We start from the raw sequence: 18,410 nt of genomic DNA, 5'->3' as shown, positions 1-18,410 counted from the left end.
GTTTAGAGCTTGGTAGATTATTTGATTTTATTTTTGCTAATTTTTTGTTTAATGGAGATCTTTACTTTTCTTTGAAAAACTTATTTTGTGGAAAAGTTTTTTTTAATTAATATCTGTTCGTTTTATATTGAAATAGTCTTTTCATGAAAAAGAAAATATCAGTTTAAATATTTTCGTTTTTTAAGACTTTGTAGTTTGGCCTGCTATTTATATGCCGGAGAAAAATTTTCAGCAATTTTTAAAAAAATACACCCTTTTAAAAATCTGGACACAAATAGTACTGTTTAACTTAGTTTCATACCTCCTCTAGTTGACCTGAAATGGAAAACTTGATAACATTCGCAAAAAAATCTGTTTACTTTCTTTGACAGCTTCGATACACTTACACTATTTTGATTTGGTTAAATTTTAAGAGCAGAAGTAGCCTCGAAAGTTTGAACATAATACCCTTCAGTCGTTCTTGAGATACTGCTGAGATGCCTTACTGGGAATTAGTATTATCACAATGCATTTTGATTTTATCTTAAGGCAACATTTAGTTTTTAAACATGGGTCAATGGGAGGATGGGAGTGGAAGGGGGATTAGTTGCCCACCCTCCAATCACTTTCGACTATTAAAAAGGGCATCAACCCTTTTTATTTTCGATCGAATGAGCCCCTTTCGAAATTCCCACGACAAATCCTTCGATACGAAGTGCCCTGGTCACTTTCGATTGTTAAAAACGGCACTAGCCTTTGAATTTCCAACCGAATTAGCCTTTTTTGAAGTTTCTACGACAACACCTTCTATAAAACCTTATATGCGCCCAGGGCATAACTTAAAACCCTTGTCCTGAGAGTTGTGGGGGAGTGTCCTTCCCAAAAACACATTTTCTATCTGGAAATCAACTAGCCTACGCTAAACAAAATGGATATCTAAAAATTTTGATTGGATGTGTTTGGGCGAATGATGGACGTGGGGGGGGGGCTAGTTGCCCTCGAATCAGTTTTGAATATCAAAAAGGGCACTAGTTCTTTGAATTTCCAATCAGATGAGCCCCTTTTGAAGTTTCTATGACAACGCCTTCTATAAAAACCTTATATACCCCAGGACATAAGGTAAAACCTTTTCTCTGAGGGATGTTGGGGAGTGTCCTCCTCAAAAACATATTTTCTATCTGAAAATCAACTACGCTGAACAAAATGGCTATATCAAAATTTTGATTGGATGTGTTTGCGGGAATGATGGGCGTGAGGGAGGGGCTGGTTCCCCTCAAATCGCTTTCGACTATTAAGAAGGGAACTAGCCTTTTGAATTTAGAATCGAATGAGCCTGTTTTGAAGTTTCTACGACATCGCCTTCTTATAAATCCTTATATGCCCCCAGGGCATAACTTAAAACCCTTGCCCAGAGGGTTGTGGGGGAGTGTCCTATGGGGGATAGTCCTCCTAAAAAACATATTTTCAATCCGGAAATCAACTAGCCTACGCTGAACAAAATGGCTATCTCAAAATTTTTATTGGATGTCTTTGGAGGAATGATGAGCATGGGGGGCTAGTTGCCCTCCAATCACTTTCAACTATTAAAAACAGCACTAGCCTTTTGAATTCCAAATCGAATGAGCCTGTTTTGAAGTTTCTACGACACCACCTTCTATAAAAACTTTATATGCCACCAGGGCATAACTTAAAACCTTTGCCCTGAGGGCTGTGGGGGAATGTCCTCCTCAGAAACATATTTTCTATGTGAAAATCAACTACGCTGAACAAAATGGCTATCTCAAAATTTTGATTGGATGTGTCTGGGGGAATGATGGGCGTGGGGGGGCTTGTTGCCCTCCAATCAGTTTCGACTATTAAAAAGGGCAAACGCCCTTTGAATTTCCAATCGAATAAGCCTGTTTTGAAGTTTCTACGTCAACGCCTTCAATTAAAAACCTTATACGGCCCCAGGGCATAACTTAAAACCCTTGCACAGAGTGTTGTGGGGGAGTGTCCTCCTCAAAAAGATATTTTCTATCTGGAAATCAGCTACGCTGACAAAATGCCTATCTCAAAATTTTGATTGGATGTGTTTGGGGGAACGATGGGCGTGCGGGGGGCTAGTTGCCCTCCAATCACTTTCGACTAATAAAAAGGGTACTAGCCCTTTGAATTCCCAATCGAATGAGCCTGTTTTGAAGTTTCTACGAAAACATCTTCAATAAAAACCTTTTATGCCCCCAGGGTACAGCTTAAAACCCTTGCCCTGAGGGTTGTGGGGGAGTGTCCTCCTCAAAAACATATTTTCTATTTGTAAATCAACTACGCTGAACAAAATGGCTATCTCACAATTTTTATTGGATGTGTTTAGGGGAATGATGGGCGTGTGAGGGATCTCGTTGCCCTTCAATCACTTTCGACTATTAAAAAGGGCACTAGCCCTTTGAATTTCCAATCGAATGAGGCTTTCTTGAGGGTTCTACGACAACACCTTCTATAAAAACCTTATATGCCCCCAGGGTAAACTTAAAACCCCTGCCCTGAGGATTGTGGGGGAGTGTTCTCCTCAAAAACACATTTTCAATTTGGAAATCAACTACATTGAACAAAATGGCTATCACAAAATTTCGATTGGATGTGTTTGGGGGAATGATTGGCGTGAGGGGGGGGGGGGTTATTTGCCCTCCAATCACTTTCGACTATAAAAAAGGGCACTAGAACTCTCGATTTTTAATCGAATGAACCTCTTTTGAAGTCTCTAGGACGACCCCTTCTATATGAAGTGCCCTGCTTTAAAGAAAAGAAAATAGTAAACTGTACATTGTCAACAGTGATCTTATATGCCTTCAGGCCATAACTTAAAACCCTTGCCATGAGGGCTGTGGGGGAGTGCCCTCCTCAAAAAGATATTTTCTATCTGGAAATAAACTACGCCGAACAAAATGGCTATCGAAAAAATTTTGATTGGATGTGTGTGGGGGAATGGCGGGCGTGAGGGTTGGGAGCCTAGTTGCCCTCCAATCACTTTCAACTATTAAAAAGGGCACTAGCCACTCCAAGTTCCAATCGAATGAGCCCTTTTCGAAGTTTCTACGACAAATCCTTCGATACGAAGTGCCTGGTATGGAGAGAAAAAAAACACATTGTGCCCCCACATCGTTCTTTACTGGTTGTCATCCATAAAGACCTAATTCCCAAAACTTTCAACTACGTTGAATAAAATGGCTATTTAAAAATTTTTATTGGATGCGTTTGGGGAAAAGATGGGCGTAAGAGGGGCCATAACTTAAAACCCTTGCCCTGAGGGATGTGGAGGAGTGTCCTCCTCAAAAATATATTTTCTATTTGGAAATTAACTACGCTGAACAAAATGGCTATCTCAACATTTTGATTGGATGTGTTTGGGGATAAGGTGGGCGTGAGAGAGGGGCTAATTGCCCTTAAACCACTTTCGATTATTAAAAAGGGTACTAGTCCTTTGAATTTCAAATCGAATGAGCCCTTTTTCAAGTTTCTATGACAAAGATTTCAATAACTTATAATCCTTGCCCTAAGGGTTGTGGGGGAGTGTCCTCCTCAAAAATATGTTTTCTATCTGGAAATCAACTACCCTGAGCAAAATGGCTATCTCAAAATTTTTATTTGATGTGTTGGGGGGAATGATGGGTGTGGGGGGGGGGCTCTTTGCCCTCCAATCACTTTCGACTATTAAAACGGGCACTAGCCCTTTGAATTTCCAGTCGAATGAGCTTATATTGAAGTTTCTAAGACAACACCTTCTTTAAAAACCTTATATACCCCCAGGGCATAACTTAAAACCCTTGCCCTGAGGAATGTGGGGGAGTGTCCTTCTCATAAACATATTTTCCATCTAGAAATCAACTACGCTTAACAAAATGGCTATCTCAAAATTTTGATTGGATGTGTTTGGGGGACTGAAGGGCGAGGGGGGGGGGCTAGTTGCCCTCCAATCACTTTCGACTATCAAAAAGGGTACCAGTCCTTTAAACTTCCAACCAAATGATCCTGTTTTGAAATTTTTAAAACAGCATCTTCTATAAAAAACCATCGATATTTCCAGGGCATAGCTTAAAACCCTTGCTCTGAGGGTCGTGGGGAAGTTTCCTTCTTATACACATATTTTCTATCTGGAAAAACAACTATACTGAACAAAATGGCTATCTCGAAGTTTTGATGGGATATGTTGGGGGGAATAGTGGGCGTGGGGGGAGGGGGGCTAGTTGCCCTCCAATCACTTTCGACTATTAAAAAGGGTACGAGCCCTTTGAATTTCCAATCGAATGAGCCAGTTTTGAAGTTTCTACGACACCGCCTTCTATAAAAACCTTATATGACCCCAGGGCATAACTTAAAACCCTTGCCCTGAGGGTTGTGGGGGAGTGTCCTCCTCAAAAACATATTTTCTATCTGGAAATCAATTACGCTGAACAAAATGTCTATCTCAAAATTTTTATTGGCTGTATGTGGGGGAAGGCTGGGCGTGGGGGGGGGCTAGTTGCCCTCCAATCCCTTTCGACTATTAAGAAGGGCACTAGCATCTCCAATTTCCAATCGAATGAGCCCTCCAATCACTTTTGACTATTAAGAAGGGCACTAGCATCTCGAATTTCCAATCGAATGAGCCCTTTTTGAAGTTTCTACTACGACTCCTTCGATACAAAGTGCCAGGGTATGGAGAACCAAAAAAAAAAAAAAAAAAAAAAAACAAACACATTGTGCCCACATTGTTCTTTACTTAGGCAGCGCTAGCGTGATGCCTATGATTATAGAAGTTTTCTTGTGCTAATAAATTTTGACGGCTAAATTCAAGATTAATAAAATTAGATTATTTTGATGTACAATTTAGTTAGAAGTCCATTTCTTAGAGCTTTTGTTTCTTTTAGCCTTGATTCGCTTTTTACTTACAGTTCATTCCCATAAACTGATGCATAATTTTTTTTCTTTTTTTAAAATTATAGAACTTTTCTTGTGCTAATTACGTTTGACGGCTAAATTCAAAATTAATAGATTTTTCATATTCAGAATTAGCATAAAAATTAGATGATTTTGATGCAATATGCAGTTCAAATCATGTTTCTTAGAGTTTGGTTTCTTTTAACCTTGATTCGCTTTTCACTTAGAGTTCATTACCATAAACCGATTAATGTAACGTAAAGTAAACTCTCTATTCATTACCTGACAACATGTGAGTACATAAAAGAAGCTGATTCGACCATTCGATCGGTGTAGACAAAATAAGTAGTAGCAATTAAGAGGTGCTCTGTAATATTTGTTGTCCAAGAGAAATTTGGAGACCCCCATCTAAAATTAGCCCACTTGATTGAATGGTAAGACGATTTTACGCATCTTATTTGATTCTTTTTCAAATAAGATGCCAACCATCGAAATGAGATGTTTTTTCTCTCTTTACTCTAAAAAGAGAGATATCTCTTTAACTCTTAAAATTGAATTCTACTCCAAAAGGAGCGCTTAGCTCCACCTTCCAGTTCAACTGAGACAGACGCGTGCCATCGCCTCGATTGACAAAAACAACATCAGTTAACGTTAGCTTTCGCTTTGATTGAGACTAAATTTAATAATGAGTAATAGTGAGATAGTGATTGGATTATTGGACAATTTAGTTGATGGGAATTATGATCGTGAGAAGCGTGAAGGCAATATAAAGCTCACTCGCGTCAGAGAATACTCTCAAGTGAGAGTGATAGTGATCAAACAAATGGCTCTCGGAGCCCATAGTTTCAAACTCGTGCTGGATATGGCTCTCGGAGCCCTGAAATTAGTTCTAGGAACAAAAAATCTTGCTCTCGGAGCCCCATAATAATCAAGACACAAAGCGGAAGGCTTCTCCGGAAAAGCACAAAGGTAAAAGATTAAAAGAAAACACGTCAAATGACGCTCTATTCAAAAAGATTTCTGAAGAACGTTCTGGTACCAAAGAGGGTCCCAAGATCCATAAGAAACTTGCCAAAGTTACAAATAGAGCCTTCTCTGAGACTTTGGAAATAGGGAAGCTAAAAGATTTATTTGAGCGCCACCCTAGGCCTGCGAATACTAATAAAATTGTTGTCCCAAAGGTGAATAGTGAAATTTGGGCTACTCTCTCATCAGAGGCTAAACAGAGGGATGCGAAGGCACTTCAAGTGCAGCGGACAATTGTTCATTCAACATTTTGTGTTTTAGAGGCAGCAACTGCGATTCTTGAGCTTGAAAATGTGCATATCAAGGAGGCACACGTGTGTCCTAGTGGTCGCAGAGAGACGGCGGTGATTGCATTTTTTAGCCTAAGGTCAAACTAAGAAACATGCGAAATTTCAACCCCTTCCACTTTATCTTCATGGGGGAAAATGGGCCGGAAGTTTCGACCCTCCCACCACAGCCCCCTTTAACGTTGTCCGATTGAGTTGAAATTTAAAGAATAGGCTCTCCTAGGGCTTTGGAGTTTATCCTTAAAATTTCACCTCAATCCGATTACTCCTTCCCTGTTTTTCAAAAACCAAACATAGCCACTTAATGTTCATCAATTTTTTTTTTTGTTAGCCATGCCTACAGGCCACAGTTGGCAATGGATCCGGGTGAATGAGGACTCATTCGAACCGGAATTCGACCTGTTAGGGTCTTTTGATATTTTCAGACCTAAAAAATTATCCCCCGAATTTATATTTACGAAAAACCTCGTTTTTTCCCATAAGAGCCCCTGTTAGACGAATGCCGCCAAGAGCTTGCATCGGCATTCGTCTCGGAACTACGTCATTCACTGATGAATGTCGATAAAACCTTACGTCTCGACTGATGAAAATTAAAAAAGGTTTTAATAGTATAAAAATAAAGCATTTTAGGATGGTTGCTTAATTTTTTTTCGTTTACAGGTAAGTATCCACTGCTTTGATAACAGAGCGTATACCCACATGCTCGAAGAAAAGTTGAAAAAAGAAAATCTTACTGTGCATTTGATTTGAGTATTCAGGAATTAAAAGCCTTAACACAAGAATATTCAAAAGCGGGGGGTCTGGAAGGCGGCAGCCCCCCAACTTTAACTCCTGACACGATCAGCTAACAGTGAGTCAAGCAATAATAAGTAATAAACTGTACAAAAACGTGCAGAAATTATTTGAAAAAAACTAAGTTTTCTAAAGAGTTAAAGAGGCTGAGTCACAAGTTCGAAGCTTAAAACGTCCAGGGATTAGGCGGTACAGTTGGGGGGCTGCCGCCCTCCAAACCCCCGCTTCCGTATATGAAAGGGGCTGTGCCCTACTCAAAGCCTCGCTCTTTATGCTAAAGTTTGACTTTCTCACAACTCTTTTTTTCAAAATAAAAACTTTAGCGTAAAGAGGAGGGCAAAGCCCCTTTCATATACGGAAGCAGGGGTATGGGGGGCGGCAGCCCCCCAATTGTACCTCCCAATCCCTGTACGTTTTAAGCTTCGAACTTGTGACTCAGCCTCTTTAACTCTTTAGAAAACGTAGTTTTTTTCAAATTACCAAAGAAAAGGTTGTCAAAAACCTAACAGATGCAGTTCACATGCTTGGCCTCACCAATTATGAACTAAGTTTAAAAAGACGTCAAGCGATAAAATTCGAAGTGAGCCCAGATCCCACGGTAGCACCAGCCTTATGCGCTCCTGAAGTCAAAGTCATGGAGTTTCTTTTTGGCAAAGATGTTGCCAAAACAACGTCCAAAGGTATATCCGTTGGGGATTTGAAAAAAAATCATTTGGAAGACCAAAAAACGTGCAATGAGGGCCTGCCGTTATCGCCGATGGCAGAATGAGGCCCCCATACAAATTATCACAAAAGGCAGGGCTAGGACCGTCAAGAGAGATCCAAATTCTAGAAATTCCAGAAAAGGGATCGCAAACAGCTTGTTATGTACTATTTAACATACCCTGGCCTTGATTTTTATTGTTTTGTTGTGAATTTCAATAGGTAGTCACAACATTTGGCTGATAACTTTAAAGTGGGGAGAATTAGTAAGTACGTCTTAAAATAGCAGTCAATAACCAGTGATTTGAATATTTTGAATATTGTAGCCTCAGGCTATAAGATTGAATTTGAGAAAACACTTTAATAGTGTTTTCTTAAATTCAATCTTATAGCCTGAGCTTTGAAAACAAAAAACAAAAGTTTTACGTTTGAAGAAATACAGGCTATAAGAAAAGAAGTTGATATTTTATTGCATAAATGTGTTATTGATAAAGTACCCGACTTCAGAATAAAGGAAATACGTTGTATTTCTCCCATTTTTACAGTCCCAAGAAAGATGGGTCTACTCGGTTTATTCTTAATCTTAAAAAATTAAATGAAAAGATTAAATATTACGTTTCAAATGGAAAGTGTTCATTCTGCGGTACTTTTAATGACAAAAAATTGTTATATGGCCTCTATTGACCTAGTCGATTTTTATTATTCATGCCCTGTTGACTTTGATTTATTTATTTATTTATTAATCCACATAACGGTAAGCTAAAAAATTTGTGATGATCAAATGTGGCTTTGCTTTGAATTAGATTGTTGTTGTGCGTTTTCAATGTCAAAAGGCTTATCATCTGCTCCAAGGGTTCTTACGGAACTTTTTAAACCCGTCTTCTCCCTGTTTCGAAGAAAAGGGTATTTGTCAGTGGTATATTTAGATGATTTTCTCCTTCTGGGAAAGTCATATTTAGAATGTCAAAACAATGTCTATGAAACAGCGAAATTACTTTCAGAGCTGGGGTTTGTGATTCACTTGGGAAAGTCAGTTCTTATCCCAAACCAACAAATATAATTTCTGGGTTTTATGTTAGATTCAAGGATCAATGCGTATTTTCCTGCCGGAAAGTATTTGTGTAGTGATGCATCAAAACTAGGTCGGGCACTTGTGGATGAATATTCCACGAAAACGGTCACAGATGAATGGTCCTCAGAAAAGAAAAGATTTGATATCAATGTTTTAGAAACGAAGGCTGTTTATCTGGGATTCTACTCCAAAAGGAGCGCCTTAGCTACGCTTCGAGTTAAACTGAGATAGACCTGTGAAATTATCTCGATTGACCAAAACAACACCAGTTGACGTTTGTTTCGCTTGGATTGACACACAACTAAATAATGAGTAGTTGTGATACAATACCGACCAGATTATTGGACAACATAATGGATGGAAATTAATATCGTGAGAAATGTAGAAGGTAATATATAGTGCTTAAGCTTTAAAACGGGGAGAATTGGTAGGTGTGTCTCAAATTGATAGTCAATAACCAGGTATTGGAATATTGTAGTTTCAGGTTATAAAACTGAATGTGAGAAAGCAACATTGAAAGTCTTAAAAATAAAGAACACAAATTTTACTTTTGAAGAACTACAGGTTATAAGAAAAGAAGTGCATAATCTGATTACGTAAAGGTCTTACTGTTAAAGTGCCGAGTTTAGGACAAAGGAAATACTTTGTATTTCTAATGTTTTTATGGTCCCGAAGGGAAATGGTTCTTCATCATTTATGCTAAATTTTAAGAAAGCGTTAAATATGACCATTTTAAAATGGAAAGTGTACAATCTACTGTTTAATTTATGACAAAAAATTGTTACATGGCCTCTGTAGACCTTATCAATTTATAATATTCATTCCCTGTTGATTTCATCATCATATATGGTTTTGTTCTGAAATATGTTGTTGCTATGCTTACACTTTTTTGCCAAATCGGTTATCAATAGCCTGAGGGTTCTTCTGAAGCTCTTTAAACCCGCTTCTCAGTTCTCCCTACTTTGACGAAAGGGTTATTTATCAGTTGTTTACATGGATGAATTACTCATTCTGGGAAGGTTACTTTTAGAATGTCAATACAACTTACGAAACAGTGAAATTACTTCAGAGAGGTTGGTGATTCACCCGGAAAAGTCAGTTCTTATTTCAAGTCAATAAATAGAATTTATGGGATTTCTGTTAGATTCATGATCAATGCGCATTTTTTTGTCGAAAAGAAAAATTAAAAAAGTCTAAGATTTGGTTACAAAGTTTACTAGTTGAGGATTGACTATAATTAGAGAATTGGCCGAAACTACATACGTTCCTGTTTCAACCTTTCCAGCAGTGGATACTGATCGAAGAGCGAATATTGGCTCTCGGAGCCCAGAGTTTCAAATTCGTGCTCGATATGGCTCTCGGAGCCCTGAAATTAGTTCTAGGAACGTATGAACTAGCTCTCGTAGCCAAAAAATAGGTCTTAGAACCACCAGAACTGGCTCGGCGTGCCCGATGAAAATCCATGACCAAAGAAATGACAGAAAGTGGAAAGCTTCTCCAGAAAAGCCAAAAGGCAAAAGATTAAAAGAAAGCACGTCAAATGACGGTATAATTAACAAGGTTTCTGAAGAGCTTTCTGGTAAGAAGGAGGGGGCCCAAGACCCATAAAAAACTTGCCAAAATGTAAACATAGCTTTTTCTGAGGCTCTGGAAATAGGGAAGCTAAAGGATTTATTTGAGCGCCACCCTAGGCCTACGAATACCAATGAAATTGTTGTTCCCAACGCCTACCCCCGGACCCTGGGGGGCTGTCTCGACACTGGAGTTTTTTTGTTATCTGAGCTTTAAATTACTTTTATCAGAGACAAATTAAGAAATTTGGGCTACTTTTTCATCACAGGCTAAACAGAGGAATGCTAAGGCCCTTCATGTGCAGCGAACTATTGTCCACTCAACCTTTTGTATTTTACAGGTAGCAAATGCGATTCTTCAGCTTGGAAATCGTGACATCAAAGAAAAGGTCGTCAAAAACCTAATAGATACAGTTCACATGCTTAGCCTCACCGTTTATGATCTTAGTCTTAAAAGACATCATGCGTTGAAATTCAAGTGAGTTCAGGTCCCACGGTAGCATTGGCATTATGCGCTCCTGAAGCCAAAGTGACGAAAGTCTTCCAATCACTTGGAAGATCGAAAAACGTGCAAGGGTGCCAACTGTTATTGCCGCTGACAGAACGAGCCACCTTGTCCAAACTATCGCATAAATTAGGGTTTTGTTTTACCGGAAAGCAAAGTTGTGGAAAGTTCGAATACTAAAACACTCATGGGGGGATTTTGGGGCCAAGCACACTTTTAAATCCGATGTAAGTTCGGAACTGCAGCGGGGATTGGATATTACCAATCATTGTTCTAAAACAATTGACTAAATCAGTTGATATACATTTGTGTAGTGATGCATGTAAACTAGGCTAGGTACTAGTGGAGGAATATTCAATGAAAACAGCCACAGATAAATGGTCTTCAGAAGAAAAGTAATTTTACATCATCGCCTTAGAAATAAAAGCTGTTTATCTGGGATTAAAAAGCTTACCCAGGATAGCAAAGGCATGCATGTTCGGCTGCGTTCAGAAAGTGCAACCCTAGTGGCATACAAAAAAAAGAGATCAAAATCTGAGTTTAGTAATTATTTTGCAAATAAGGTCTGACAGCAAGTAATGCAGGGAAAAGGGTGGATATCTGCAGAATATTCGCCTGAAGTGGCTTAATATCGCTGATAAAGGATCACGAAAATCTGATAATGAAAGGAACGGGAATTGGATTCTGGAATATTTGAAATGTAAACTCTGTGGTATCTCAGTGGATAGATATTGATTTGTGGTCAACAAGTTAAAATTTTCAAATTAAACCATTTGTTTCTTGGAAAGCAGATCTGGAATATTCTTTTGTAGATGAATTCACAATGAGTTGGAAGCCTCATTTCTTTTACGCATCTCCTCCTCTTTGGCTTGATTCTTAAGTACCTTTAGAAGGTAGAAACGGATCAAATAACAAATATTTTAATGATTTCGAAACTGGACCACACGAGTCCATTATCTTTTACTATTAAGGCTTTTAGTATGAATTCCCAAACTTCTACCAGGCGATATTTCTACTTTGTCTCTCCCTCAAAAAACTGACCTTGCACCATCCATTGTTCAAAGCCTTATGTCTAGAAGCGTGTATCGTCTCTGGAAAGGTTTTTTCCACCAAGGAAATTGTCCTTCTATATTCGATATCATCATCGATGGATGGTAGGATTCGACTAAGAACGGGATTCACATTAAAAAGGGATCGACTTTTGTGGAAGAAACGGGATCCATCCCCTGGAGGCAACTCTACTGGAGACCTTGACCTCTTTTATGGAACCTTTTCACTCAGGTGTTGGATACAGTGCTATTAATACTACAAGCAGTACTTTATCGGCAATTTTACCAGGCCTTAAGCTGGGCAGTTATCAAATCACAAGTAGTTCATCCGCGGTGTCTTTAATAGAATGCCTGGTCTTCCCAAGCTTTCTAGTATCTGGGATGTAAAACGCACATTCGATATCTTTACATTACCAGCTTCGTATATCAAAATTCTTCAACAAAGACACAAACACAAAAATTAGCAGTTTTATTGATTTTATCGGCTTGTGAAAGAGTTTAGTTTTCTGGCTAATTCGTCAATTAACAATATGATACACAATGACGATGGAAGTTTTTTCATTGTCAAATCCATGTGTTGTTATAAAGAACGAAACGTGAAACCATAAATTAATCGCTAACATCGGTCTTTTCAAGAGTCTTCCCTGTGTCTGCTGACGCATCTCGCTAGTTATATTAGAATGGCATCATATCTGAATAGAGACGACACAATTTTTCTTACATGCCGTAAGCCTCATACTGCTGCATCCAAGTCATCCTTTTCTAGTAGAATCAAAGAAGTGTTATTTCTTGCAGGAACAGATCTAAGTGTTGCGCTCATAGATCTCAGAATGGTGCTCATAGTAACAGGTCTGGCTCAACGTCCTACCTTAAAGCAAGATTAGTTGGTGTGGATCAAATTGTAAGATATGTAGGCTGGACAAATGTGAAAACGTTAGCAAGGTTCTACGATAAACCAATTGAAAGTGGACAAAAGTTATTTGTTCTTGAAATTATTTATTTTATTTTTTTATATTTGAAATATCTTACTATAAATTAATTTTGTACAGCAGCCTCTTTTTACGAAGGCTATTACTGATTATTCAAGCGGGTTTAGCTCATAATGAACTTTAAAATCTCAGTTTAACTCGGAGCGTAGCTAAGGCACTCCTTTTGGAGTAGATTTGATAAATTAAACGAAAACTTGCCAAGTTTGAAGTTTGATTATAATTCTACTCCAAAGAAGGAGCGCCAGCATAATTGAGAGTTCAACTGCCCTCCCAATTTCCCTTCCCGTTGAACTCCCAGCGTTTCATCATGAACTTAACCACCGCATATTATAATGACTTTAAAATACTGGTGTTGTTTTGGTCAATCGAGGCGATTGCACAGGTCTATCTCAGTTGAACTCTACGCTACGCCAGCACTCCTTCTTTGGAGTAGAATTACAATCAAACTTCAAACTTGGTAAGTTTTCCTTTAATTTATAAATTAAAATGTTTTGCTCAGAATATTAAAGGCATGCATGTCCGGCTGCGTTCTGACAATATGATCACATTAGCTTACATAAATAAAATGGGAGGATCAAAATCTGAGTTTTGTAATTATTTCGCAAATAAGGTCTGGCAGCTAGTATTGCAGGGCAAAGGCTGGATATTTGTAGAACATGTGCCTGGAGTTGCTAATATTGCGGATAAAGCATCACGAAAATTTGATAATGAAAAAGAATGGAAATGGGATTCTGAAATATTTATTATTTTGAACTCTTTGGTTAGTCAATCGATAGATATTGTATTGTTTGCAACTGGATTAAATTTTTGGATTAAAGCATTTGCTTCTTGGAAACCAGATCCAGAATGTTTTTTCATAGATGCATTTGCAATGAGTTGGAAGCCTTATTTCTTTTTTGCATTCCCCCCATTTAGTTTACTTCTGAGGACCCTTAAGAAGGTGGAGACAGATCAGACCACTGGTATTTTGATCTTTCCAATTTGGACCACACAAGTCTGTTATCCCTTACTATTAAATCTTTTAATAGGAAGTCCAATATTTCAACCAAATGATATTTTTACTTTGTCTCTCCCACAGAAACCGACCTTGCACCATCCATTGTCCAGGACGTTACGCCTAGTGGCTTGTGTCGTCTCCGGCAAAGGCTTCACCACCAAGGATATTCTCATTCCACGTTTGATATTATCATGGATGGATCGCGGGATTCGACTAAGCGCCAGTACAGGGTTTACATTGAAAAATGGATCGACTTTTGTGGAAGAAACACAATCCAGGTCTTGGAGGTATTTCTACCGGAGAATTTGAACTTTCTTATGGAACTTTTTCACTCAGGTGTTGGATACAGTGCTATTAATACTGCGAGGAGTTCTTTATCGGCGATTTTACCAAGCCTTCAATTAGGCAGTAATCACCAAGAAGTTCATGAGAGGTGTCCTTAATAGAAGGCCTAGTCTACCCAAGATTTCTAGTATTTGGGATGTAAAACGTGTATTCGAGATCTTTAGATTGCCAGCTTGGCAAAACGAAAATCTTCAATTAAAGACATTAACACAAAAATTAGCAGTTTGATTGATTCTATAAGCCTGAGAAAGAGTTCAGTTTTTGGCCAGTTTATCACTTAGTAATATGATACATAATAACGATGGAAGTTTTGATTTTCAAATCAATGTGTTGTTAAAAACAACGAAACCGGGCAACCACAAAACAATATTTAAACTTCGGCCTTTTCAAGAGTCGTCCCTACGTCCGATGACGCAACTAGCAAGGTATATTAGAATGACGTCACATCCGAATAGAAACGACGCACCTTTTTCTTACGTATAGAAAGCCTCATACTGCTGCGTCCAAGTCATCTATTTCTAGGTGGATAAAAGAGTTTTATTTCTTGCAGGTATATTTCTTGCAAGCACACTCATCGTATTTTATTATAGTTGAAATATCTTACTATAATTGAAATCGGAATTTTGATACCGGAATTTTTATACCAATAGATACATCAAAAGAATCAGATTTTAATGCTGATTTCCAATATATAAGTTTTATCAAGTTTAGTTTTACCCATCAAAAGTTACGCGCCTGAGAAAATTTGACTGATTTTAGAAAAAAGTGGAAAATACCCCCTAAAAGTTATAGAACCTTAATGAAAATTACACCATCATATTCAGCGTATCACAGAACCCTACTGTAAAGGTCTCAAGCACCTATTTACAAAAATGTGGAATTTTGCATTTTTTGCCAAAAGAAAGATCACGAATGCGTGTTTATTTGTTTGTTTTTTTTTCCCAGGGGTGATCGTATCGACCCAGTGGTCCTAGAATATCGTGGAAAGGCTCATCGGAACGGAAATTAAAAGTTCTAGTGCCCTTTTTAAGTGACCAAAAAAAATGGAGGTCAATTAGGCCCCCTCCCATGCTCATTTTTTTTCCAAAGTCACCTGATCAAAATTTTGAGATAGCCATTTTGTGCAGTATGGTCGAAATTATGATAACTATGTGTTTTAGGATGACTTTATCCCCCGAAGTCCCCGGGGAGGGCTGGAAGTTATAAACTTTACCCAATATTAACATATAGTATTCGTTATTGGGAAGTATACAGACGTTTTCAAGGGGGATTTTTTCTGGTAGGTGGGGGGGGGGGGTCGGGGTTTATATGGCAGGATCTTTCCACGAAGGAAGTTTTCATGGGCGAAAGGACATTGATATGAAGGGGGTGAAGGATTTCCCAGCATTATTTAAAAAAGAGATTAGAAATTAAATAAAAAAAAACAAGTTTTTCAACTGAAGGTAAGGAGCAATATCAAAACTTAAAACGAACAGAAACTGTTAGGTATATGATTGGGTTCACCCCCTAGTCAATACCTCGCTTTTTAAGCCAAAGATTTTTTAGTACTTTCATAAGAGCTATTTATTCTAATTAACAGCCTTTGTGATAAAGGGGTCATTTTTAAAGAATTGGAACAAAACTCGAACTTTAGCTTAAAGAGCAAGGTATTGACTAGGGGGCGAACCCCCTAATATACGTATTAAAAATCTATGAATATAGAAGTTCGTTACGTAAGTTAATTCGTAAGTTACGTATATTTATTACTAATAAAAACATTCGTAAATAAAATTAAACAAGTTTTGAGAAAGCCATTTAACCAAATAAAAGTAAAATTGATATGCAAATTTTGTTTTAATTATTCATGTACGGTGAGTCAAAATCAAAACCTGCATTCATTCAAAAACGTTCAAAAATATAAAAAAAAAAACTTTTTTTTTACTGAAAGTACGGAACGACGTTAAAACTTAAAACGAACAGAAATTATTCCGTATATGAAAGGGGATGTCCCCCCCTCAACGGCTCGCTCTTTACGCTAAAGTTTGACTTTCTCACAACTCTGTTTTTTTAACAATAAAAAAACTTTAGCGTAAAGAGCGCGGCGTTGAGGAGGGGACAGCCCATTTCATATATGGAATAATTTCTATTCGTTTTAAGTTTTAACCTCGTTCCTTACTTTCAGTTAAAAAAAAGTTTTTTTTTATTTAATTTTGTACAACAACATTTCCTTTATGAATAGGGCTATTGTTAATCATTAGTGTTGGTTTAGCTCATGCTGAACTTTAAAATCTCAGTTGAACTCAAAGGCGGAGCTAAGGCGCTCCTTTTGGAGTAGAATTGATAAATTAAACAAAAACTTACCGAGTTTGAAGTTTTATTGCAATTCTACTCCAAAGAAGGAGCGCCAGCGTTGCTGAGAGTTCAACTGCCTTCCCAACATTTCCTTCCCATTGAACTCTCAGCGTTTCATAATGAGCTTAACCACCGCATATTACAATGACTATAAAATACTGGTGTTGTTTTGCTCAATAGAGGCGAGTGCACGCGTCTGTCTCAGTTGAACTCTCTGCTACACTGGCTGTCATTCTTTGGATTAGAATTACAAACAAACTTCAAACTTGGTAAGTTTTCGTTTAATTTATCAATTATATCTCTTTTCTTTCTAGTAGAAATAGCTGGCACTAGATTGTTTTACCGTAGTTGTAATGTTTGGTCACTATTTGTTTTGTCAATCTCAATCAGTTCGAGTTTCAAAACCCTATCCCCCTGGACACCCAAAGGAGGGTATCTACCTAGGGTGGTTTCTACCTTTCAAGGTAGACACAAAGTACCGATGGTAATAAAAACTTCACTTACTTCACTTACAAAATGCTGACTAGGTAGTTCTCCTTATTTGGCGTCTAGCTCATCAGAGGCTCTGTGGTTCTATGTAAGAACAGTAGGCAGGACACTAGATGAAATAAGGGATAAAAGAGCTTGATTTTCAATATTGACTCCCTAAACTCCCTAAGATTTCAACTCCCTAAAGATCTCATAGAACCGTAGATCAAGGATTGCTAAGATCAGCATTCCTTCACTTTCTAATAATTTTAAGGACTGTAATAATTTTGCAGGGTGGTCATAAAGTGGAGTGTAAGCAAGTCCTTCGAATTTCATTGTTGGTAGCATATTAGTATTAATACGGAGTTAGAAATCATAGTTGCAGGTGGAACCCACGGATATATCATGGGATTGCTTGATTAGTTGGCATTGCCTGATTAGTTGGCAATATTTGATAGGATCAATTATAATCAAGAGTGATGGCTTCGAAAATTACGTGCAAGTGGGTGATGCAGAACAGTCTTAGAAAGTAAATTTCTTGATTGCATCTTCTAGCCAGTTCTTTATGTACTGAATTAACTGAAAAAAGGCCTGGATTCTGACAGTGAAACTATTCCGTTTTCAGCTCCCCCCCCCCCTAGAAAAAAAACAATAAGAAAATTAATCTTTTCTCCAAAGAAAGAATTCTGTGGAACCGCCACCATTTGCAGAACCGAATAGATATTAGCATGGTGACGAATATTTGTGTCTACAAAGTGGCTGTTAGGTCTGTTCTTTTTTGTGCAGCCAAAACGTGGTCAATGAAGATGTCTTATCTCCATGATCATCAAACAATTTTAGAGGAGAAGGACCTTCGTGGTCCGAGCCTCGACTCAGTTTGGTAAATCTGCACATAATAAGCGCCTATAGCTGCTCCTTTGCCAGTCTGGTGTAGGCGACCAGGCAGACGATTGAAGCATTGGTACGCAATTGTCAGAAACAATCTCAAGCCCATTGGCAGATTTGAAAGTTTGGCATCTGGCGACGGCTTATAGAAAAACTGGCAAAATATCGTGACAGAGGGGGGGGGGGTAATCATACGGAGTCTTGTGGATTCGAGAGGAGGCATTCTCATCTGGTCAAGCAGCAAGTGCAAGTAAGCACAAGCAGCTCATTTTCAAGAGGAGAAAGGCAAATAAGGAAAATGCATATTGATCAGTTATATGTCTCTCTTCCAGCTTAATCATTCAAAATTATAAAGCTGCAAAATTTGACAGTCTCTGGGCAGCCAACAAGCATGGATATCTAAGAGAAAAGGAATATAAACTTCAGTAAAACCACCTTCTCTTGCAATTTACGTTAACAAACCCCAAGCAAAACCAATAAAGTTCTAAAAAGGAATTTGGTTCATTTATAAAGAGC

At 38.1% G+C, this 18,410-nt stretch overlaps 1 protein-coding gene across 1 annotated transcript in view; it reads right to left on the bottom strand.

The window, feature by feature from the left end:
* Positions 1-18,410, bottom strand: part of LOC148949030 (uncharacterized) — a 387,072-nt gene that overhangs the window by 178,712 nt on the left and 189,950 nt on the right. The window lies entirely within an intron of this gene.

The sequence above is a fragment of the Artemia sp. Qi Xiang Cuo genome, chromosome 9, assembly GCF_049724085.1.
Source record: "Artemia sp. Qi Xiang Cuo chromosome 9, ASM4972408v1, whole genome shotgun sequence".
NCBI classification, from domain to species: domain Eukaryota; kingdom Metazoa; phylum Arthropoda; class Branchiopoda; order Anostraca; family Artemiidae; genus Artemia; species Artemia sp. Qi Xiang Cuo.
This window is presented reverse-complemented; position numbering and strand designations above follow the sequence as displayed.